This window comes from Chiloscyllium plagiosum, chromosome 15 (assembly GCF_004010195.1).
Source record: "Chiloscyllium plagiosum isolate BGI_BamShark_2017 chromosome 15, ASM401019v2, whole genome shotgun sequence".
NCBI classification, from domain to species: Eukaryota; Metazoa; Chordata; class Chondrichthyes; order Orectolobiformes; family Hemiscylliidae; genus Chiloscyllium; species Chiloscyllium plagiosum.
This window is the reverse complement of record NC_057724.1, coordinates 32,897,937-32,923,467: the sequence shown is the minus strand read 5'-3', so window position 1 is coordinate 32,923,467 and position 25,531 is coordinate 32,897,937.

The following is a 25,531-nucleotide window of genomic DNA, read 5'->3' as shown; positions in this document are numbered from 1 at the left end:
GAAGGGCCTGTTCTGTGCTGTATTGTTCTATCTGAATCTGCTTCTGTTACTGCATTGACTTTGTGAACACGGATACACAGATGTGGTAATGCATCTGGTTTCAGCACCTCATAATGGGTGATCTCTAGCTACTTTAAAAATCACACAACACCAAGTTATAGTCCAACAGGTTTATTTGGAAGTATTGGCTTTTGGAGAATTTATAGCAAAACATTACAATGTCATGCAACTGATACAATATATTGAACAAACCTAGATTGCTGTTTAAACTTTCATCTTTTAGACTGGGTTCCAAGTTCGGTTCATTAATATGTAAATTCCAGAACGAAATTTTAAGTCACATTCTCGAGATTAACTTAGGTTTTATAAAAAAAAGGTGACATCTCAGCTCAGACAATGCATTAAAGGTGCGAGGTTAGAGTCTGTCTGTATCCCAAACTTGAGTCAGACTGGTTCTATTTCCAAAGTAGGAATTTATAAAATGTAACATGGATTGACTGTCTGCATTGATTGCATGCAGATTGTGCACGTTTTGAGCAAAATGGAACGATTCTGCAAATGCAAATTCACTCCATGGAAGTATATAGAGCATAGAACATAGAACAATACAACGCAGAACAGACCCTTTGGCCCTCGATCTTGCATCAACCTGTGAACTAATCTAAGGAGAAAGTGAGGTCTGCAGATGCTGGAGATCAGAGCTGAAAATGTGTTGCTGGAAAAGCGCAGCAGGTCAGGCAGCATCCAGGGAACAGAAGAATCGACGTTTTGGGCATAAGCCCTTCTTCAGGAATGAGGAAAGTTTGTCCAGCAGGCTAAGATAAAAGGTAGGGAGGAGGGACTTGGGGGAGGGGCGTCGGAAATGCGATAGGTGGAAAGAGGTTTCACCAGTTTCCTCATTTCCCCTCCCGCCACCTTGTCTCAGTCAAATCCATCGAACTCAGCACCGCCTTCCTAACCTGCAATCTTCTTCCTGACCTCTCCGCCCCCACCCCAGTCTGACCTATCACCCTCACCTTGCGATAGGTGGAAAGAGGTCAAGGTGAGGGTGATAGGTCAGACTGGGGTGGGGGCGGAGAGGTCAGGAAGAAGATTGCAAGTTAGGAAGGTGGTGCTGAGTTTGATGGATTTGACTGAGACAAGGTGGGGGGAGGGGAAATGAGGAAACTGGTGAAACCCATGCCCGAAACATCGATTCTCCTGCTCCTTGGATGCTGACTGACCTGCTGGGCTTTTCCAGCAACACATTTTCAGCTGTGAACTAATCTAAGCCTATCCCGAACCTATCCCATCATCATCCATATGCTTATCCAAGGACTGTTTAAATGCCCCTAGTGTGGCTGAGTTAATTACATTGGCAGGCAGGGCATTCCACGCCCTTACTATTCTCTGAGTAAAGAACCTGCCTCTGACATCTGTCTTAAATCTATCACCCCTCAACTTGCAGCTATGCCCCCTCGTACATGCCGACATCATCATCCTAGGAAAAAGACTCTCACTGTCCACTTGATAACGCCTCCTCCTTACTAACCTCAGTCCTTTCTAGTCTAATAGCCCAAATCTCAGTCTTCTCCTCCACAATATTCTCCTTCTCCTGAGTGAAAGCAGATGAGAAGTATTCATTTAGCACCTCTTCGATCCCCACAGGGTCCACACACAACTTTCCACTTCTGTCTTTGGCTGGCCCTATTCCTACCGTAGTCATCCTTTTATTTTTCACATACTTATAGAAAGCTTTAGGGTTCTCCTTTATTCTACCCGCTAAAGACTGCTCATGTCCCCACCTTGCTCTTCTATCCGTCTTTTTAAATCCTTCCTAGCTAATCTGTGACTTTCCATTGCCTCATCTGAACCATCTCATCTCAACATCACATAAGCCTCCTTTTTCCACTTAACAAGAGATGCAATCTCTGTAGTAAACCACAGTTCCTCCCTTATCACTTCCTCCCTGCCTGACATGGACATACTTATCAAGGACACGCAATATCTGTTCCTTCAACCAGCTCCACATTTTGATTGTCCCCATTTCCTGCATTTTGCTACCTCATTCTATGCATCCTAAGTCTTGCCTAATCGCATTGTAATTGCTCTTCCCCCATCTATAACACTTGCCCTGTGGCATGTACATATCCATTTCCATCGCTAAACTAAACATAACTAAATTATGGTCACTCTGTCCAAAGTGCTCACCTACCACTAAACCAAACACCTGGCCTGGTTCATTACCAAGCACCAGTTCCAATGTGGTCGTCCCCTCTTGTCTACCCTTCTACACACTGTATTAGGAAACTATCCTGTGCACATTGGACAAAAACTGATCCATCCGAAGTACTAGAGTTATAGCATTTCCAGTCAATGTTGCGAAGTTAAAGCCCTCCATAATGAATACCCTATTCCTTTCACTCCTACGCAGAATCATTTTGCCAATCCTCTCCTCCACATCCTTGGAGCTTTGTAGAGGCCTATAAAAAGTCTCCCAGCAGTGTGACCTCTCTTCTCCTGTTTCTAACTTCAGCCATACCACCTCAGTAGACAGGTGGTATGGTTCTTTCAGGTTCAAAGGTTCTTTCAGCCACCGTTATGCTGTCCTTGATTAACAAAGCCACACCTCCCCCTCTTTTACCACCTTCCCTGTTCTTAATGAAAGGTCTAAACCCTGGAACCTGCAACATCCATTCCTCCATGTCTCCGAAATGGCCACAACATCAAAGTCCCAGATACCTATCCATGTTGCAAGCTCACCTATCTTATCCTGGATACGCCTGGCGTTGAAATTGACACACTTCAAACCAGCTTGCTGTCTGCCAGCACACTCCTATGACATTATATGTATGTGTGTGTGCATGCACGAGAGAGAGAGTGAGTGTGTGAGTGTGCGTGAGAGTGTGTGTTTGCATGTGTGCATGCTTGGTAGAGTGTGGGCGTGAGTGTGATGAAGTATGAGCCTGTGAGAGAGTGTGTGCATGGGTGTGAGTGTGCAGGGTGGATGTGTGTGTGTATATGAGAGACAGCATGTGTGTGAGAGAGGGTCTGCGTGAGTGAGTGTGTAAGAGTGTGCAAGTATGTGTGTGAAAGTGTGTAAAAATGTATACTGTAGTAGGGTCACCTGTGGTGTGACATGAATCCAAGGTTCCGATTGGGGCCATCTTCATGGGTACCGAACTTGGCTATCAGCCTTTGCTTGGCTAGTCTGCATTGTTGCATATCCCGAAGTCCACATATGAGGATGGTCACCCAAAGATCTGAGGCCGAATGTACTTGACCACTGAAGTGCTCCCATCTGGTGATTGTTGCACGTTGTCCATTCATCCATTTCTGTAGCATCTGCTTTGTCTATCCAAAGTATCATGCCTCGGGGCATCCTTACCTGCAGCATATGAAATAGACAACGTTGGCTGAGACACATGAGTACCTACCGAGTAACTGCTGGGTGGTGTCCCCATGTGTAATGGTTGACACTCTCACATGTCTACACCATGACAGGGTTGTATGGTGTTGTAGTCGATGTTGTCCTGAAGGCCGGGCAGTTTGCTGCAAACAATGGTCCTGTTTAAGGTTTGGTGATTGTTTAAAGACGAGAAGTGAAGGTGTAGGGAAGGTCTTGGCGAGGTGCTTATCCTCATCGATAATGTGTTGCAGGCTGCGAAGAACATGACATAGTTTCTCTGCTCCTGGGAAGTACTGGACAATGAAAGGTACCTTATCAGTCATATCCCATGTCTATCTCCTGAGGAGATCATTACAGTTTCTCACTGTGGCTCGTTAGAACTGGCAATTGATGAGTTGAGAATTGTACCTTGTTCTAATGAGGGTGTCCTTCAGCAGCTTCAGGTGTCCATTGTATTCCTTCTCATCTAAACAAATCCTGTGCATGCACTGGGCTTGTCCATAAGGAACGGCTGTTTTAATATGTTTACGGTGGAAGTTAGAAAAGTGCAGCATTGTGAAGTTATCCATGGGTTTGCAATAGTGTGAGGTGCTGAGGTGCATCTTGATCAAGACGTGTGTGTCCAAGAATGAGACAGATACTAAAGAGTAGCCCATGGTAAGTCTGATAGTGGGATGAAACAGTTGTTTCAGTGACTCCTTGCCATGGATCCAGAGGAAGAAAATGTCGACAATATATCTGGTGTATAGTGATGGTTGGAGGTCCTGTGCAGCAAATAAGTCTTGTTTGAACTTGTGCATGAAAATGTTGGCATATTGGGGTGCAAATTTGGTCCCCTTGGCAACTCCATGTGTCTGCACCTCCACATTTAGCTATTTTGAGTTGGTTCAAAGAATCATTCATGAACTTTATTTCCTCTCTTTCTTGAACTAATTTCTTTTGTCTGAGTCTGTAAGGATGTTGTTTCATAGGTAATGCAATCCCTATGTTAACATCATGTATAGACAAAAATGTGATTCCTATTCTATTCATACAACTTGATTTATGAATCTGTAATAGTTCTGCAAGTCACTTGGGTAATTTCCTGGAATTTTCTTTGAGATTGTCACAGGTCACAAATCTACTTTTCTCTTAGATTAACTTAAGAGTTCATCTCACCTCATGTCCATATAACACTGCAAAAAGACTGAATCCTCTGGATTCCTTAGGGGAAATCTTCATGGAAAATTACTTTACTAAAATTCATTTAGCACATGATTGAAACTGATGTAACGTGGGAATGTTCACATTATAGAGATTGAGATCTTTTGTGGGAAGATTTCTTCAAGGTTGGAGCTCTTTCTTCATAGTTGACCACATCACCTAGGCCATCCTTTAGCAAGTTCAATTCAGAATGTGACTTATTCTTCCAGATTGAACCCATTCAATGAAGGAAAACATTTACTGTGGAGGTTCCTAAAGAAAAGCAGATAGAAAATAATTCTAGCTACTGAAGTAACATGTAATCATGTTATGCTCCAGAGAATTTGCAACACAGATGCAGAATAAAACCTATAATTAGATAAGACATTTTTCCATTATATATACTGCAATCATTCACCTATTTATTCCAGTTATTTAAAAAAAAACTGTTTCCAGTAAAAACTAAGCTGATCACCTTACCATTGTTAATTAAGATACTTGGAAACATACACTCATTGGTTGACTTGAAATTCGAACTAGACAAATATATGTTATAGGAACAAGAAATGCCAGGATTATAACCTTCCTTTTCAAAGGTACTTGAATAGTTCAAAGGTTTTGCAATTATGTGCATTTGCATTGCACCAAAGCTTTGGAGAACTAATTGAGTTGATTTTTTTTCATCCCATATAAATTTCAGCCACATGAAAGCAAACATCGAAGAGAGAGTACCCATAGATCTATTTCTCCGCACCATTATTTATGCTTCCAACTCTATTGTTCTTTCGTTGGTACATATTTTGAGCATATTTTATGGCTTCTTCTTCACACTTGCTAATGAGCTTAAAATGTTTATCAACCAGGCTGCATTTCTTATGAGAGCTGCAATATTCACTCCTTACACTTTTGGATCTAGTGTTGTGAATACTTTTGAATGCCAAGATAAACACAGAGTTCCCTGAATTGACCAAAAGTGCAATGCTTACTAACCTTAGAGTCCAGAATGCTGACATGCAGAGGCAGTTTATTGAAAGAAATTTACTTATACCAAAACATGGTGCTATGGAACAGACCCAAACATTTTCTTAGTTTAAATGTAAGTGTAAGGTGTTGTGTTACAGATGCAATTCGATTGTTCAAACTAGAATATAAAACACAATCAATGCAGTACAACATTACAATGCAGTACCGGCCCTTTGGCCCTCGATGTTGCGCTGACCTGTGAAACCAATCTGAAGCCCATCTAACTTACACTATTCCATTATCATCAATATGTCTATCCAATGACCATTTAAATGCCCTTAAAGTTGGTGAGTCTACTACTGTTGGAAGCAGGGTGTTCCACACCCTTACTACTCTCTGAGTAAAGAAACTACCTCTGACATTTGCCCTATTTCTGTCACCCCTCAGTTTAAATCTATGTGTCCCCTCGTGCTAGCCATCACCATTCGAGGAAAAAAGCTTTCACTGTCCACCCCATCTAACCTTCTGATCATCTTGTAAGTCATTATTAAGTCACCTCTCAACCTTCTTGTCTCTAATTAAAACAGCCTCAAGTCCCTCAGCCTTTCCTCATAAGACCTTCCTTCCATACCAGGCAACATCGCAGTAAATCTCCTCTGCACCCTTTCCATGTTCTCTCACACCCTTCCTATAATGCGGCGACCAGAACTGTATGTAATACTCCAAGTGCAGCCGCACCAAAGTTTTATACATCAGCAACATGACATTGTGGCTCCAAACTCAATCCCTCTACTAATAAAAGCTATCACATTGTATGCGTTCTTAACAACTCTGTCAATCCGGTTGGCAACTGTCAGGCATCTATGTTCATGGACACCGAGATCACTCTGCTCATCCACACTACCAAAAATCTTACCATTAGGCCAGTACTCTGTTACCCCTCCCAAGTGAATCACCTCACATTTTTCCACATTAAACTCCATTTGCCACCTCTCAGCTCAGCTCTGCAGCTAATCTATGTCCCTCTGTAACCTACAACATCCTTCGGCACTGTTCACAACTCCACCGACCTTAATGTCATCTGCAAATTTACTAAGCCATCCTTCTACTCCCTCATCCAGGTTATTTATAAAAATGACAAACAGCAGTGTTCCCAAAACAGATCCTTGTGATACACCACTAGTAACTGAGCTCCAGGATGAACATTTCCCTTCAACGACTACCCTCTGTATTCTTTTAGCTTGCCAATTTCTGATCCAGACCATTAAATCACACTCAATCACATGCCTTCATATTTTCTGCAATAGTCTACCGTGGGGAATCTTATCAAATGTATTACTGAAATCCATAGACACCACATCAACTACTTTACCCTCATCCACCTGTTTGGTTACCTTCCCAAAGAACTCAATAAGGCTTGTAAGGCATGACTTAGCCTTCACAAAACCATATTGATGATCATTAATCAAATCATTCCTTTCTAGATGATTATAAATCCTGTCTCTTATAATCCTTTCCAACACTTTACCCACAACACTTTACCCACAACTGAAGAAGCAGACATTATTCAAGCACTATAGTTAAAATACAGCGAAAGAAAAAATGAAACAAAAATTGGCAAAACTGTAAGTCTACAGTGATGCTTAACAAAATAATTTAATGTAGTGAGTATTACTAATTAACTGTTACAATAGAGTAACATTCCATAAATATATCCTTGACAAAGGCAAATTCAGAAAAGCAAATTGTCTCATAGGCAACTCTAGCAGCAGGAAGATCCCCCAAGGTTTTAGCTGTAACCAAGGGAGGAAAGAAACTGATTCCACATCTTCAACCTGCCTGCAACAACTGCTACTGAAACAAAATTCCTGGTTCTGTGGGAGTTTGACCCCACCCTTTCAGGCTGCTTCTATTGTTCCAAGTTTAAAAAAGATCCAAGGCCTCACAAAGAATCCAGAGACAGTATGTTCTGATTAAGTTAAAAGGCAAGGCTGATAGGTGCAGGAAATGTTGGAGGATGAGAGAAATGGAGGTTTTGGTGAAGACAAAAAAGGAAGCACATGTCAAGTATAGACAGCAGAGCTCGAGTGAATCCTTAGCGTATACAGACAGTAGGAGTATACTTAAAAGGGAAATCAGGAGGGGAAAAGGGGATGTGAGAGAGTTTTGGCAATTGGGTTAAGGAGAATCCAAAGAGATTTTATAAATATATTAAGGACAACCGGTAACTAGGAGAACATCTTTTGCAGTGTTAGCAACAAGGTAGACTACGTGTGGAATTGTAGGAGGTGAGGGAGATGCTAAATGAATATTTTGCAACAGTGTTTCCTGTGGAGAAGGACATGGAAGATATAGAACATGGGGAAATAAATAGCGGCATCTGAAAAATGTCGTTATTACAGAGGAGGAGGTGCTGGATGTCTTAAAATGCATAAAAATGGATAAATCCTCAGGACCTGATCAGATACTCCCTAGAACTCTGTGGGAAATTAGGGAAGTAATTGCTGAGCCGCATGCTGAGACATTTGTGTCATCGGTAGTCACAGGTCAGGTGCTGGAAGACTGAAGGTTAGCCACTATTTAAGAAAGGTGGTACAGAAAAGCCAGGGAACTAAAGAGCAATGCGCCTGACATCAGTAGCAGGCAAGTTGATGGAGGGAATCCTGAGGGACAGGAAGTACATATATTTGGAAAGGCAATGGCTGATTAGGGACAGTCAACATGCTTTTGTACTTGGGAAATCTTGTCTCACAAACTTGATTGTGTTTATTGAAGAAGTAACAAAGAGGATTAATGAGGGCAGAGTGGTGGATGTGACCTTTATGGACTTCACTAAGGCATTCAACAAAGTTCCTCATGGTAGACTGGTTAGCAAGATTAGATCACATGGAATACTGGGAGAACTAGGATTTGAATATAGAACTGGCTCAAAGCTAGAAGATAGTGTGGTGGAGAGTTGCTTTTGAGACTGGAGTTCTGTGACCAGTGGAGTGCAACAAGGATCGGTGCTGGGTCCACTACTTTTTGTCATTTATATGAATGATTTGGATGTGAACATAGGAGGGAGAGTTAGTAAGTTTGCAGATGACATCAAAATTGGAGGTGTACTGGACAGCAAAGAAGATTGCCTCAGAGTACAGCAGGCCAATGGGCCAAGGAGTGGTGGATGGACTTTAATTTAGATCAATGTGAGATGCTGCATTTGGAAAGGCAAATCAGAGCAGGACTTACGCACTTAATGATAAGGTCCTAGGGAGTGCTGCTGAAACAACAAGACCTTGGAGTGTAGGTTCATAGCTCCTTGAAAGTGGAGTCACAAGTAGATAGGATAGAGAAGAAGGCTTTTCGTATGCTTTCCTTTATTAGTCATTGCATTGAATATATTAGTTGGGAGGTCATTTTGCAGCTGTACAGGACAACTGGTTAGGCCACTTTGGAATACTGATAACAATTTTGCTGTCACTGCTTTAGGAAGGACATTGTAAAACTTGAAAGGGTTCAGAAAAGATTTACAAGGATGTTGCTGGGCTGAAGGGTTTGAGCTATAGGGAGAGGCTGAATAGGTTGGGGCTATTTTCCCTGGAGCATCCAAAACTGAAGGGCATATGTTTACAGTGAGAGGGGAAAGATTTTAAAGTGACCTAAGGAGCAACTTTTTCACACAAAGGGTGGTACGTGTATGGAATGAGTTGCCAGAGGAAGTAGTGGAAGCCGGTACAATTACAACATTTAAAAGGTATATGGATGGGTATATAATTAGGAAGGTTTTCAAGGAATATGTGCCAATTGCTAGCAAATGGGATTATATTAATTTAGGATAACTACTCAACATGGACGAGTTAGACCGAAGGGTCTGTTTCCTTGTTGTATATCTTTTTGTGCTATATATCTCTATGACTCTGAATTGTTAAATTTTAAACTCTGCATAGTCTGCCCATCACCTTTGCTTTTAAAACCTCTCTCTTCAAGAAAAACCTGAACAAAATACACCTCTTAAAGCCACAATACTGACACACAAGGAATGATCAGCAGGTAATTTTCTAATATATATTTATGAGAACTTAACTCCAATGACTTGTACAACTGGTTATTAAGTTCAAATTAACAACAATCTTTTGATGTTTTATTCTGTAAATACCAACCTTTACGTTGTTAGAGTTCTGTTTTGTGCACGTGATTTAGGAATACAGTTAATCTGAGTTATCTTGGTGGATTTAAAAAGCTAGTAAGAATTTATTTTATTTCTCCAAGACTCGCATGGCTGCCAGTTAAAAGCCTAACAATTTATTTTAGACAACAGAGCACAATGGCAGATTATAGTATGTGTGATTTATCCAACATCTGAAAGTCAAGAATACATTATTGTTGACAAAACATAAATGGGTTTCTTCATTCTAACATGGCATTCCCTAACCAATAATGATCAGATCAAAAATTCTAGTCTACAGTCTGCTCTTCAGCTTATTATTTATGAAACCTGTCTGGATGGAGTCATGTGGTAGGAAAGTGGAGATGCTTTTGCTGCTGAGACTTTGCTATGTTTGTGCTGCTGCCACCATATTTAAATCCCAGCTCCACTGTGCTTCAGACACTGCAAGCAATGACATGAACTCCAAAGGATGCTGTTTGACTGTCATCACTCGTGCAAAAAGGCATGTTAGTATTTTACAAACAGGGGTCTGGAGGATGGGGTGGTGGAAAGGCAATGCCTTAGAACTGTTCTTGACTTGCCATAGATCATAAGGTTCCATTACACAACACTCAAATATGTAACCTGTCTGAAGCCCTAATAGCAACACAACACTAGCATGGCATATCTCCGATCCATTTCCAATCCACTTTGAGACTTCAGTGCAGCAGTTATGAATGCACTGGCACCTTTCATTGGAATACTGCTCCTGAAGCCACCTGAACACTTGTTGCTACTTCAGTGCCCCATCTTAATGACTACTGCTTTCTCCTGAATGGTGAAGAAGACCAGTAATGTGCAGTGACTTGGTGAGTCACCTGAAGATGCCATGCATGCAATCGTATGGATTAAAACAGAAGATATGCAGCAGCAGGAGTTCTGAAGTAACTAGGCCCTCTTTAACTTGCAGATGTGACTGTTTGATTGAGTGTATTTACTATGTAAGCTGCAGGTCCTTGCTATCAGCATGTCAGTAGTGTAGCAATTTGCAGTACCAAACATGTGCCTCCACTTGACTGTTCAGTGCTGTGAATGGTGGCACGTTGCTTGTCTCTGCCACTGAGCTAAAATGCCTACCACAAAGGTTCAGAGCCTGTAAATTTGGCTTGAAGAGTGTGTATGCAAAGAACAGTGCAAATCAGAGAGTCTGGCAGCCTCTGAATCAACGCAAAGTGAGAGAGTCCTAAGACACTAACAGAAATAAGATGCATCCTATTTAGAGGCATGAGCTGCACACGTATTCAAGTGACCTGGCAGAAGCACACAACATACTAGTGTCCCTGACATCGAAAGTGAAGTCCTGAACAGCTGTGTAGGTCTGAAAGCAGCCACAATGGTGAAGCTCATGCAGTATCTTTGGCAGAGATAAGGCTGGAATATGGTGCAGGTGCAACACTAAGTTAGCACAGTGACGTACAACATTTCACACTCTTGATGATGACTGCTGACAATGATGGCAGGTTGTCTGGCTTTGTGTCAGTGCTAAAGGTAAGTCAGGACAGAAAGTCTGTGAATCTGTTTAAGGTAAAGATGAAGGGGCAAATAGCCAAAATGTAAGCCAAGCCAGAGTTGCTGTGATTACTGAAGTAGGTGCACACTGACTAAGTAATTGGTAATAGAGTGAGCGAGCAGTCCTCAGATGCACCCTGATTCAGCTTGTCAGCAGGCTGGCATTGCACAAAGTGTCCTGGAGCAGTATTCCATTGAAAGATGTTAGTGAGGTCCAAACTGCTGCATTGGGATCTTACAGTGGATTTAAATGGATCGGAGATGGGCCATGATGGTGCTGTGTTGCTGGTGTATGTCAGATGCCAATGTCCATGGATGTGGTGTGCACATTATTGCTACCCATGGGGTCTGCCCTGTGATATCGATGTCAGGTGTCCAACATAAATGTCCAAGTGGCGAGCTGGAGTCGCCAGGTAGCTACTCTCACTTTCTTGTTTGAAATTGTTGCATCTGATTTGTATCTAAAGGGTGGGAAAATGGAAACAGCATCTTAAAAAGATGAGGTTAGTTAATAATGAGGGTGCGAAGGAGTGATAAAGCCCATTAGTAAGCCTCTCAACACTCTTAGTGGGAATTGTGTTGTCCAGGACTTGTTCGGAAAATGTAACCATTTGGTCTTGACATCGAAAAGGACCTTGCTAGACATTTTATACGACTTTGGAAAATTTCTTGCCATAACCCATGTCATTCAGGACTGAGAAGATTCCACACACAGAGAATTTCTGTAATTTAAAACATGACTGACCTTTGGGTCATTATGCAAAATTCTCTTTCGTAAGATTGACAAGTCATTTCTTGAGTTGTTTGCACAAATCTTTCTTTCAATCCTCAATTAATTAAGAGGAGCTCTTGCATAAAATTTTAATGGACACAAAGTCATGAACCATCATGAAGAACTTTCCAGTATACCTCTAATGAAAAAAAGACATTCCTCTTAAGTTTTATGTCTAAGCATGGCTCTGGCAAGGACAATTTACAGCAAATAAAAAAGGAAGCTTAAGAGCTTTCACTTTTGTTGTTTGTGGAATGTTCTGGCATCTCATGGAAGGGCAAAATCATGATTACATCACAAAGGTAGTTTGTTCAAGTACGATGGGCCTCATTGAGCAGAGGCAAATTTGCTGACTCAAGACTGTTTGCAGAGTAGAATAAAGATTTTCTATATGACAAGGGACTGGAAGATCAATAGCTCAAAAAAACTCCTTTTCAAGGACACTAGCCAATGAGAGGAAAATTAAACATTACCCCTGACATGCACCATCACAACATTTAGTGATTACTGTGGTTTGACACAGTTGCAAACACAGAAATGATACAAGATTAAAATCTTTCCCGTTGACTTATTTTCAATTTTAGTCAGTGATAAGCAGTTGAGCATGTCTTATCACTGACGGCCCATAAATGTTTACAATATTTATTTCACTTTCTGCATTTAACTTCAATTCAATTGGGTATCCTGACATACGGTTTTGAAAATTTGTGAAGAATCTCACTGTTGAAAACAACTGAAATGATGTTTATCTTGTAAATACAATAATGTTAAATCCAGGAACTTGAAATAGTCTGTAATAGGCACATTTTTGTAATCTTTATTATAAAAAATGCATCCCTTCAAAAATTATTTTATACTCATTATATATAATCATGAATATTGTACATATATGTGTATCAGAATATTATGCCAGTAGTGCCCAACATGTGGTCCACAAGTGTCTTCATGCATTCCTCAGGCTGTTCCAAAGTACAAGTGATTGACTGCACACAACAACATGTCTGGGGCCATATAAGGTCAGCCCCAGCACGATGTGAAATTTCATGACTGGAATTCAGCTCCCATGTGCCACAAGTCATTATACGCATAAGCAATGACACTGTAGATGTATGAGAAAGGTTTATGTTACTGACACAACATTCAACAAACTCGATCAGATCTTCAAAATGTGCAGCACTGTAAAGAAAGAGGAAAGATAAAATGTAGCAAAGAACCAATAGAGTAGATGACTGAAGTCCTTCAAGCTTACATTAGCCTATTACCATCCCAACAAAGGTAACACAATTCTTCCAATTCATTGTGACAAGGTTTATTGTGGTGGTTAGCAAAAGTGATTGAGTTGTAGTTGCCCAATAGATGATCCAGATGGTCTTTTACAGACTATGCATTTCACTGAAAAAAAATGAGAATCATATAGAATGGGTAATAAATGCAGGTCCAGCCAAAAGCACCCATATCACATGAATAAATAACACATTTGTTTTAAGAATGCTCAGTTTACAAAATATTTCTTCAAAGTAAAATATAAAGAAAACTTTCAATCTCTTTTTCTTTCTTTAGTGTTCATGATTGCTTGGTAAGTTGACTCTAATTGATAAAGGTGTTGCCATGGAGACTGCACCAGTAACCATCAAATTTTAAATTTTAAACCAGAGAGATTGATTATGATAGGTCAAGGCCCTTGAGAAATGAATCAGAGAATGACTGTCACTGTTCTCGCTCAGTTGAAACAGGCACAGTATCAATTCATACTTACAGTTAATACAGCATGAATTCAGACCAAAATTCTCCAAATGTTGCCTTAGTTTTAACTGGGTCTCATACACATAGGAAACAGCAGGACGTTTTTTGCAGTTGCTAACCAGTCATAAAATTGTCTTTATTCTGCACTCACAGACACCTCATGTTCACAGGCACAACACTCACTCTAACTCTACCACTACATATGCAGCTCACCAAGGGTCATGGACTACAAGTCTCTCAACATCATGCGTCTTGTCCACTCAGCAACTTTCAACCCCTCATCTTCCCAAAACTATGAACACGCCCTGCCCTTTGCACTTCTCACTCATGGGGATTCCAAATCATGTCTCCTACTCGTGCATCATCACTAAATGCTCTTCCCTGAACTGGCATCTTCTATTCAAGTTTCTCCCTTTGCCTCAATGCAGGTAAAATGGCTCCCCTCTTCCTTCCTACTCTGATGCCTCCATGGGACTGATATCTCTCTAATTCTATGGCTGTATTTAGCCTGCAGGACTGATTGTGGCTCAATCTCTGTATTGCAAGAAAATGGACTGCTGGGCTTTGATACAATCAGTGGCTCTGACCTCCATACTCACAAAGTGCTTTGAGAAGCTGATTATGACCCACATTAACTCTAGCCCCCCAAGCTGGTCTTGATTCCCTGCAATTTGCATGCAGATGAAACAGGTCCACAGTGGATGGCATTACCTTAGCCCTATACCCATCTCCGGAACATCTGGATAACAAGGACACCTACATCAGAGTCCTACTCATCAGCTACAGTTCTGCCTTCAAAACCATAAACCCCTCCCGAGTAACCTCAAAACTCCAAGACATAGGTTGCAGCTCCCTCCTCTGTAACTGGGTCTTCAGCTTCCTAACCGATAGACCGCAATCTGTCAAGATAGACAATAACACCTCCTCCACAATAACACTCAACACTGAAGACCACCAAGGATGCATTTTCAGGCCCATACTGTATTCCTTGTACACCCATAAATGGGGAGCCAAATTCCGAACAAACGCCACCTATAAGTTTGCTGATGATGCCACCACAGTAGGACAAATATCAAATAATGATGAGTCAGAATACAGGAAAGAGATAGAGTGCTTGGTGTTGTGGTGTAATGATAACAAATTCTCGCTTGATGTCAGCAAAACAAAAGAATTGATCATTGTCTTCAGGAGGAAAGGAGGAGACCACACCCTTATCTACATCAACGGAGATGAGGTGGAGAGGGTCAGGAGTGATGATAACTGACAATCCGTCCTGGACCTCCCACATAGATGCAATGGTCAAGGTGCCACAACAATGCCTCTTCTTCCCAGGTAGCAGAGGAAATTCAGCATATCCATAAGATCCTTTGCTAACTTTTGCAGATGTACCATAGAAAGCATACTGTCTGAGTGCATAATGACTTGGTACAGCAACTGATCTACCCAGGGGCATAAAAATCTATAGAAGGTCATGTGGACAGTCCATACCACCATGGAACCCAAATCTCCCATCCACAGACTCCATCTATACTTATCATTGCCACAGAAAGTTTGCTAACATAATCAAAGACTCCTCCCACCTTGTTAATGCTCTCTTCCAACATCTTCCATCAGTCAGAAGATACTGAAGCTTGAACATAAGCACCAATAGGTTCAGGAACAGCTTCTTCCCTGCTGTTATTAGACTGCTGAATGAAATCTCTAACTTCAAATAATGTGGAACTTGCTAATATTGATCTTGCTTTGCACACCTCCTGTGCAGTTATAATCTGTGCCTCAGTCTGTCTAAGCACCCTTTGATCTGTATGTCCTTGTTTGCTATGATCTGCCTCGCAAAACAAAGCTTTTCACTGTACTTAGGTTCATGTGAAGTACAATAAATTAAATCAAATGAAAATTAAATCAAGCATGTGGCTGACCACAGCCAACTCTCTGTTCTGTAATGCCCTTGACTGAGTGTGGTGCCATGGCCTGACTGAATGTAGGCTGTTTGATCCCACTAAGGACTTTTCCCCTATCACTTTCAGGCATGACCATTTGATCAAAATGCATGCAGTGTATTTTGTACGTAAGCTGCTGACACATGCAATTAAAAGGTAGCACATTGCCACACAGAAACATGTTTATACCTTTGAAATTTCTGTTCTTCAATTGGGACAAACGTCCTGGTTCTACCCCTAGCTGAAAAAAATGCAAGGTATTATTGTTTACAGACCAAATGCAAGAGCATGAATGTGAGCAATAAATAGCTTGCCTGTGAAAAAGCAATCCAAATCAGAGTTTGGTAGCTTCCAAAACAGGGGAAAGTGAGAGAAATCAAAGAAAGTAAGCCAAGAGCCATAGGATGATTTCTGTGCAGATGCATGTGTCTCTTCTTGCAAAGTGACCCGGCAGAAGTCCGCAGTATATACGCATCCCTGTGCTCCAGCATAAAGTCCTGAATACTGATGTGGTCTATGAATTGGTACAAGAGCATAAGACAATGAGATAGAGGAGCAATACTGTGTCATTTAGTCCACCGAGTTTACCCTGTCATTCAATGAGATCATGACTGATCTGATTATCCTCAACTCCACTTTCTTGCCTTTTCCCATAACCCTTGATTGACTAACTGAGTAAAAATGCATTTAGCCCAGCGTTGAATGTACTTAGTGATCCAGCCTCTGGAGCCTTCTGCAGTAAACAAAATCCAAAAAAATCACTCCTCATTCTCAATTCTTCCTTATTTCTATTACAAATAGGAGATCCCATACTCTGAGATTATGTTTTTTGGTCCCAGACTATCCCAGAAGGAGAAGCAACCTCTCACACATACCCTGTCAAGTCCCCGGAGAAGGTCATGTTACAATGATCCTGCCTCTCATTGTTCACTGAGTGAAGACCCAATCTGCACAATCTTTCCTTATAAGACAATCAATCCAGATCTGGGTTCAACCCAGTGAACCTTCTCTTGATTGCCTCTTAAGCCAGTTTATCTTTCCTTAATCAAGAGGACCAAAATGGTTCACAGCATCCTAGCCTAGAAGTTGCCTTGAGTAATCTTAGCAAGACTTCTCTATTTTTAAACTCCATTCCCCCGGAATAAAGACCAATATTAGATTTGCCTTTCCCAATACTTGCTGTACTGAAATGCTGGGTTTTTTTGCTATTAATGTAAAATGTCTCCCAAATTCCTCTATACTACAGATTTCTACACACTTTCTTAATATAAATAATACTCAACTCTTCTATTCTTCCTGCCAAACTGCATGACCACACATTTTCCCACCTTATATTCCATCTGCCAAGCTTTTGCCCATTCACCTAACCTGTCTTTCTCCTTCTGCAGACACTTTTTTTCATAGTTACTATGTAATTTCCCACCTACATTAGTGTCATTCACATACTTGGCTAAAAGACATTCACTGTCCTTATCCAAGTCATCAACACATAATGTAAATAATTGTGGCCCCAGCACTGATCTCTGTGTCACTCTACTAGTTACAGGTCACCATCCTGAAAATGCTCCCTTTCTCCCAATACTCTGTCTTCTCTTTGTTAGCTAATCCTCTATCTATGCTACTATATTATCTCTAACAAGCTTTAATCTTATTAAGTACCCTAACATAGTCCAACTTTATCAAACACCTTCTGAAAATCCAAATATATTACATCCACTGCTTCCCCTGTTTGTTACCTCCTCAAAGGAATCTAATAAATTTGTAAGGTATGAGTTTCCCTTTTTGAAGCCACACTGACTCTGGCTTGATCAGTTATATATTTCTAAATGCCCTGCTTTTCATCCTTTCATAATAGACTTATATTTTCCCAATAATAGGTATTAAGCCAACTGGCCTATGATTATCTATTTTTGCCTCTACCACTTTTGTAAATAAAAGTTAGTGATTAGTAGTTTTCCAATCGTCTTTGATTTTTCCAGAATATAAGGAATCTTGGAAGATTATTACTAGGGCATTCATTATCGCGACAGTTACTTATTTTAATATCCAAGGATGCATTCCATCAGGTCCAAGGATTTATTGGTCTTCAGCCCCATTAGTTCTCTGAGTACTTTTATTCTCATGATATTTATTTATTTGTTTTCTTTCCTCTTTTTGCTGTTTGATTACATAGCATGGTTAGAATGCTAATAGAATTGCCAACTGTGAAGACTGATGCAAACTAAATGTTCAACTTCTCTGCCATTTTCTGGTTTCCCATTCTTATTTCCTCAGCCTTGTTGACAATAGGACCTAGGTTAATTTTGGCCTTTCTTTTCCTTTTTATGTATTTCAGTAAAATCTTGCTGTGTCTCTTGCATGGTAGGTCCTAGTAAAAAAAAAAGAAAAGACTGTAACAACCACTGGACAAACAGGCAGAAAATTAACCACTAGGATACATGAACATCAACTAGCCACTAAACTACATGACCCTCTCTCACTAGTGTCCTTACACAAAGATAAGGAAAGACACCACTTCGACTGGAACAACACATCCATCCTAGGACAAGCCAAACAGAGACATGCACAAGAATTCCTAGAAGCATGGCATTCCAACCGGAACTCTATCAATAAACACATTGAGTTAAATTCCATCTACCATCCCCTGAGAAAAAGAACAGGAAATGACATCACCAACCCAAAGAAGCCCAAACATATAAATAGAAAGCAGGAATTATCAGCAGTGCTTTGCCTGGAGGCCTACTGAAGATGTTACCTAGTAGGGTGATGAACCACCTGGAAATGAAGCTTCCAGTTCAGCGAGTAAACCTACATCCATAGATACATCATCTGCTATCTGCCAGTCTTCCGGCACTACATATTTGCTATTGAATTATTGAAAAGGTGTCGTTTGTAGCTTACAGTGGAGATTTCCTTGTGTTTTATAGACTTTCTTGGTCTCAATCCACCTCTGCACTTGTCTCCTAGTAAAATTACATGATCGAGAACTAAAATCTATCTGTTAAAGGGACTGCAGGCCATGTCAGAAACCCTTGCTGCCTGTTCAGCTGAAGTTCACAGTAGGTCACCTCCTACTGGCTCTGGTGCTGACAAGTGTTCCACTGCCATTGAGACCAATTTTTTAAAGTGTTTTGATTGATTGGGTTTTTTCGTTATCTTTAAGTTATATTTTACCAAATCATATGTTTCCTCTAAGCACCATTCTATAATTGAAAGGGTAAATAGATTCCTCAGGTCCCTGCTAATACTTTGCTAGAGACAAACAATAAGAAATACATGAAATTACTACAGATTGGTGGTAATTGTGGCTTCAAACGATTGTGTAAAACAGGCAATATCAGAAGTAGTTTACATTATACAACTCTTACACATTTAATTCCATTGATTAGGCCTCTGTGTTGAAATGTTTAGATCTAAAATATAAAAGTAACCCAGACAATAGGTAGAATGTAAGATTACACATTTATTCAGCAGGAGGAGAATGTTCTGGAGATGGAAACTCAATCAGAATCCAACTCCTTCAGTTACCAATTCTCTTGGCAGATTTCCCATATCTGTGTTAAATAAAATATGGCAGCATTGCAATCTATTAGTGTTGTAACATCTGAAAAAGAAGGAAACACAATAGTCTTAATTTAGTTGACACTCAGATTTAATTATTGCATACATGAAAAAAATGCTCCACTTCTTTAAAAACTGAAAGAACTGTGGATGCCGTAATTTAGAAACAAGAACATAAGCTGGTGGAAAAGCTCAATAGGTTTGGCAGCTGAGGAAGGGTCACTCAACCTGAAACGTTAACTCTGATTGCTCTATACAGATATTGCCAGACCTGCTGAGCTTTTTAAGCAATTTCTTTTTTTACTCTCACTTCTTTATTTAGTCTGTATTTTTCAGGAATCTTTGATCATTGCTTCCAATTTACATCACTTAATGGTCTCCAAATCATTGGTATACATTAATTCATATAAAATAACTGCACAGAGGCCGGTATCCCATCACCGAGTCAGTCTTTATTTACATGTGCACTATACTGGATATAGCCAGCCAGCTCGGAGTTAGTCTTCAACTGAAGAGATTCTAAACCCCTGGTTATATTTTTTTTCTTTTTTTTCTCTATTACCTGTTTTTTTTCTTCTTCTTTTTTCTTTCTTTTCTTTTTAAAAATAATTTAACCCCCACACTACCACCTAAGTGCGGTAGTGCTTATTATATATATTTTCTTTTCCCCAGCACCCATGGTGTGTGTGTGCGCAGGTGTGAGAAACCCCTGGTTATATTTTTTTTTTTGTTTTTTTTTAAAATAGAGTTTGTGTGAAGCTTCTTTTTTTTTTTTTCCTTCTTTTTCTTTTTTATTCCCAGCACCCATGGTGTGTGTGTGCAGCTGTGAGATCTCCTGTTTATTTATTTTATCCCCAGCACCCATGGTGTGTGTGTGCAGGTGTGAGACACAGTGAAAGACACAAAGTGCACCAATCTTTATTCAATTTCCACCACCAGGAAGATAGGAAAACACCCGGGTGGCCAGTGACAAGCACTGCCCTTCACATCAAAGGGCAGTGCTGTGTGATCAAAACAGTGAAGGGGTGGGTAGGGACTAAATCAAAATAGAGTTGGAGGGAGAAATGATGCACTCCACTCCCTGCGGCGCCCACCTCTCCCTGAACAACTCCAGGGTGTTGGTGGACACCGCGTGCTCCTTCTCCAAGGACACCCGGGCTCTAACGTAACCGCGGAAGAGGGGCAGGCAACCCCTGGTTATACTGGTCAGCCAGGGTTTTCCTGATTGGCCCAGGTTAACAAACCCAAACAATGACTTTGTAGTCAACAAGGTCCACCTGGTCCCAATCACAAAAACACATTTTTGTAACACTAGTGTTGGGCTTGAAAATGATATCTTCAAATCAGATCATCAAAGGTTAATTGTTCATGGCAATACACAATTGAAGGAAAGTGGAAATGTACATGAAAAACAGGCCTAATGCAAAAGCAACCTGTTTTAACCAGGGGATGGCACACTCACTAGTCTGTAGTTCTCAGGTTTGCCTCTACAACTCGTCTTGAACATCAGAGCCACATTAGCTGTTCTCTTGTCCTCTGGCACCTCCCCTGTGGCAAGAGAGGAATTGAACATTTGGGTAATTGCACCTGCAATCTCTTCCTTTGCCTCCCACAGCAGCCTGGATCACAGTTAGAGTCATAGAGATATACAGCACGGAAACAGGCCCTTTGGTCCAATTTGTCCACGCTGACCAGGTATCCTATTTAAATCTAGTCCTATTTGCTAGCATTTGGTCCATTTCCCTCTAAACTCTTCCTATTCATATACATATCCAAATGCCTTTTAAATATTTTAATTGTACCAGCCTCCACCACTTCCTCTGGCAGTTCATTCCATACATGCACTACCCTTAGGTTCCTTTTATATCTTTCCCCCTCACCCTAAACCTGTGCCCTCTAGTTGTGTACTTCACACCCTGAGAAAAAGACCTTGCCTATTTACTCTATCTAGGCCCCTCATGATTTCATCCAGATGTGGAGGTTTATCCACATTTAATCCTCCCAACACTTTCAATATCTTATCCTTTCCTGTGTCAATTTGCTCAAGCACTCTGTGTAACCTCATTCTCAGTCTTTTGGGTGAAGACAGATGTGAAGCATTCCATTCTGGAGTGCACTGCCTGACCTGAGACAGTGATAGAGGCAATTTGCCTCAAATCCTTTAAAAAGTACCTGGATGAGCAATTGTAGCATCATAACATTCAAGGCCCGAGGTCAAGTTGAGTGTCAGGTATTTCTTACATATTGGTATAGTCTTGATAAACTGAAGGATTTCTTCTGCATTGTGTGATTCTATGATTCTAAGCTGCCTGACCTTAGGGGCACGTAGGAACTATCTGCTTGTGTGGTCTACATGGGCCAACCTGGACTTGTCTTTCTCAACTATTTTTGAAGGTTGGAAAAATACTGAAGTTATTATAAAATGGAGTGCCAGTACATAATCTTAGATTTAGAAAGTATTAATATTAGGGACTCTACATCACTCTTTAGACTTTTCACCATTGGGCTCGGGTTTATGAGGCGAGTGCTATGGACTCTGAAATAGAGCTCCAAGTGTCATAGTCACCAAAGTGCCTGCTGGGTAGAAGGCAGTATGAGACTCATTTTTTGCATGTATATGTATTTTATGTAGTTTAAACGAATAGATCCACTAATTATTTTGCATATGTGTCCAATGTATATTGAGTAGATTGAAATAATAAATTTTCTTCTTATTAAAGAGCACGTGTCTTCTATTAATTTTGATCAGACCTTAAAGCACCCATTTAGGTACTTTCAGCCTAACAATACACTTAGCACTAAGAACAGGGAAGGAGAGGAAGGAGAAGAAGAAGACCATGGCTACGATAAGATTCTGTGTCCCAGATTGTCCTCTAAGACTAAGACATCCAATGCTTAATCAGAGAAGCTGCTCCAATGATACTCATTATTACTTGTGAAAAATCCTTTTGATACAGCTGTAATACCTGTTGCAGCCAAAGGTTTTCCACTGGTGGGTGAGACTAGGACTCGGGGACATGGTGTCAAGTACTTCCTTTAGTAGTGCGAGCAAGTGCACCTTGATAGCCATGCACACGGATGGGTCCCTAGTTAGTTGTATACTAGCATATTTAATAAAGGGCTTCAAATTACAGCCATAATTATAATGATTAGCTGCAAATACAAAGTTTGCTTGTTGTCTATAGAACCTTGATTCCATGTGGGATTTTCTCAGTAGCAATCACAATGGTCCTATTGAATTTTTAGCTTGTGGTTTTATTAGTGTTATGATACTACCATTTCTGTCAATTACTGAAGATCACTTGTACTAAGTCAATACATGAAAACCTGATGATTGAAACAAAATTTTCAAGCAATTAAAATTGAAATTTCCTACTACATTTTAAAATTTCCATATCTGAGCAGTGTGTGTACTTTAACAATAGACATGCATGCACCATTTGTGTTTTACAATAAATAAATAAAAAAATACATGAATGACAAAACTAAGTTGCAGGGACATGATGTCTGTTCAGAATATGCAGCTTGGAGGCAGGATAAAGTCTGAGCTTCAAAGTGGCTCAGGCCTCCTACTGGAAGCCAGCTGTTCAATGTTAATCTGTCTGCTTGTCTTCAGTATTCAGGTGAACGATTTACCCAATTCATAGAATCCCTGATCACTAAAATACACCATGGCATGAGTCAATTGTCCTGTATACATGTAGAAACATTGACAATGAGACATACATACACAAAGAGAACTGAGATGGACTAAGTTATTAAATTCTGCTTGAGTACATTTACGTTCATATTATGTTCATCTGGACTTAACTATTTCGAGAAAGTTGAATTTGAAACTGTAGCTTAATTATTATTTCCAGAACACAATATGAATACTATTTGAATCTCTGAATTTAACCTTGGACTAACAATCTAATGATGCATCCATTTTTGTAACTTGGCTTTCAGATGCTCCTGATTCATGTACCTGAAATAGTATTGAAATTAAATCATTGACCTAAATTCCCAAGAAATTGAAGGCTATGCTGATTTAGAGTCATAGAGATGTACATCACACAAACAGACTCTTTGGTCCAACTTATCCTTGCTGACCTGATATCTGAAATTAGTCTAGTCCCATTTGCAAGCCTTTCTATTCATATACCCACCCAGATGCCTTTTAAAAGTTGTAATTCTACCAGTCTCCACCACTTCCTCTGGCAAATCATTCCATACACACACCACCATCTGCAAGAAAAAGTTTCCCCTTAGGTACCTTTTAATTCTTTGCCATCTCACCTTAAACCTATGCCCACTAGTTTTGAATTCCCCCACCATGGGGAAAAGACTTTGTCTATTTGTCCTATCCATGTGCCTCATGATTTTATAAACCTCTATAATGTGACCTCTCAGCCTCTGACACTCCAAGGAAAATAGCCCCAGCCTATTCAGCCTCTCCCTAAAGCTCAAACTCTCCAACCCTCAAAACCTGGCAACATCCTTGTAAACCTTTTCTGAACACTCTCAAGTTTCACAATATCCTTTCTACAGTAGGGAAACAAGAATTGCACACAATATTCCAAAAGTGGCTGAAACAATTTCCTGTACAGTTGCAACATGACCTCCCAACCTCTATGCTCAATGCACTGACCAATAAAGGCAAGCAAACCAAACACTTTCTTCACCACCCTGTCTACTCATGAACACACTTTCAAGGAACTATGAACCTGCACTCCAAGGTCTCTTTGTTCAGCAACACTCCTGAGAACCTTACCATTAAGTGTATAAGTCCTGCCCTAATTTGCCCTTCCAAAATACAGCACCTTATTTATCTAAATTAGGGCAGAACTTATACACTTTGGCCCATTGGCCCATCTGATCAAGATTCTGTTGTACTCTGAGATAACCTTCTTTGCTGTCCACTACACCTCCAATTTTAGTGTCATCTGCAAACTTAACTATACCTACTATATTCACATCCAAATCATTTAGATAAATGACAAAAAGCAGTACACCAAACACCCATCCTTGTGGTACTCCACTGGACACAGGCCTCCAGTCTGAAAAGCAACCCTCCACCACTACCCTCTGTCTTCTACCTTTGAGCCAGTTTTGTATTCACATGGCGAGTTCTCCCTGTATTCCAGGGGATCTAACCTTGCTAACCAGTCTATCATGAGGAACCTTGCCGAATGCCTTACTGAAGTCCGTATAGATCACATTCACCACTCTGCCCTCATCAATCCTCTTTGTTATTTCTTCAAAGAACTCAATTAAGTTTGTGAGACACGATTTCCCATGCACAAAGCCATGTTGACTCTCCCTAATTAGTCCTTGTCTTTCCAAATACATGTATATCCTGTCCCTCAGGATTCCCTTCAACAACTTGTCCACCACTGGATGTCAGGCTCACTGGTCTATAGTTCCCTGGCTTGTCCTTACCACCTTTCTTGAATAGTGGCACTATGTTAGCCAACCTTCAGTCTTCTGGCACCTCACATGTGACTATCAATGATATAAATATCTCAGCAAGGGACCCAGCAATTTCTTCCCTAGCTTTCCACAGAGTTCCAGGGTACACCTGATCAGGTCCTGGGGACTTATCCACCTCTCCACATTTTAAGACGTCCAGCATGTCCTCCTTTGTAATATGATCATTTTTCAAGATGTTGCTATGTATTTCCCCAAGTTCTATATCTTCAGAACAGGCCACATCTTCTACATCCCTCTTCACAGTAAACACTGATGCAAGATACTCGAATAGTCTCTCCCACATCTCCTATGGCTGCACACATTGGCTACACACGTTGGCTACCTTGCTGATCTCCCTAGTTACCCATTTGTACTTTATGTATTTATAAAATCCCTTTGGATTCTCCTTAACTCTATTTGCCAAAGCTATTTCATGTCCCCTTTTTGCCCTCTTGATTTCCCTCTTAGTCTTTTTCCAGTCACTGTCAGTTGGGCAATTACATCAAAAGCAAATACTCCAAATTAAGAAATGACCTACATAGAAGTGGAAATCAACTCAAACAGTGAAAGCAGTTCTTAAAACAAGTGCCCTGAGCACAACTTGGCAGTTAATCAAGGACGTAGGTGTGAATCTCTGTGTTTAAAGCCTCTCTTGCTTGTCGATTGCTCTGTCTCAAAACTTTCTGCTCTTCTCATCTTGATTCTACGAAATCTTGGAACTATTTGTACCTACAGTTAAAGTTCAGTCCTTGGGTTACAACAGCTCTTAATGAACACCTATGTTGTAATTGCCCAACTGTGCCCCCATCCAACAGAGATTTCCTGTGCACAGC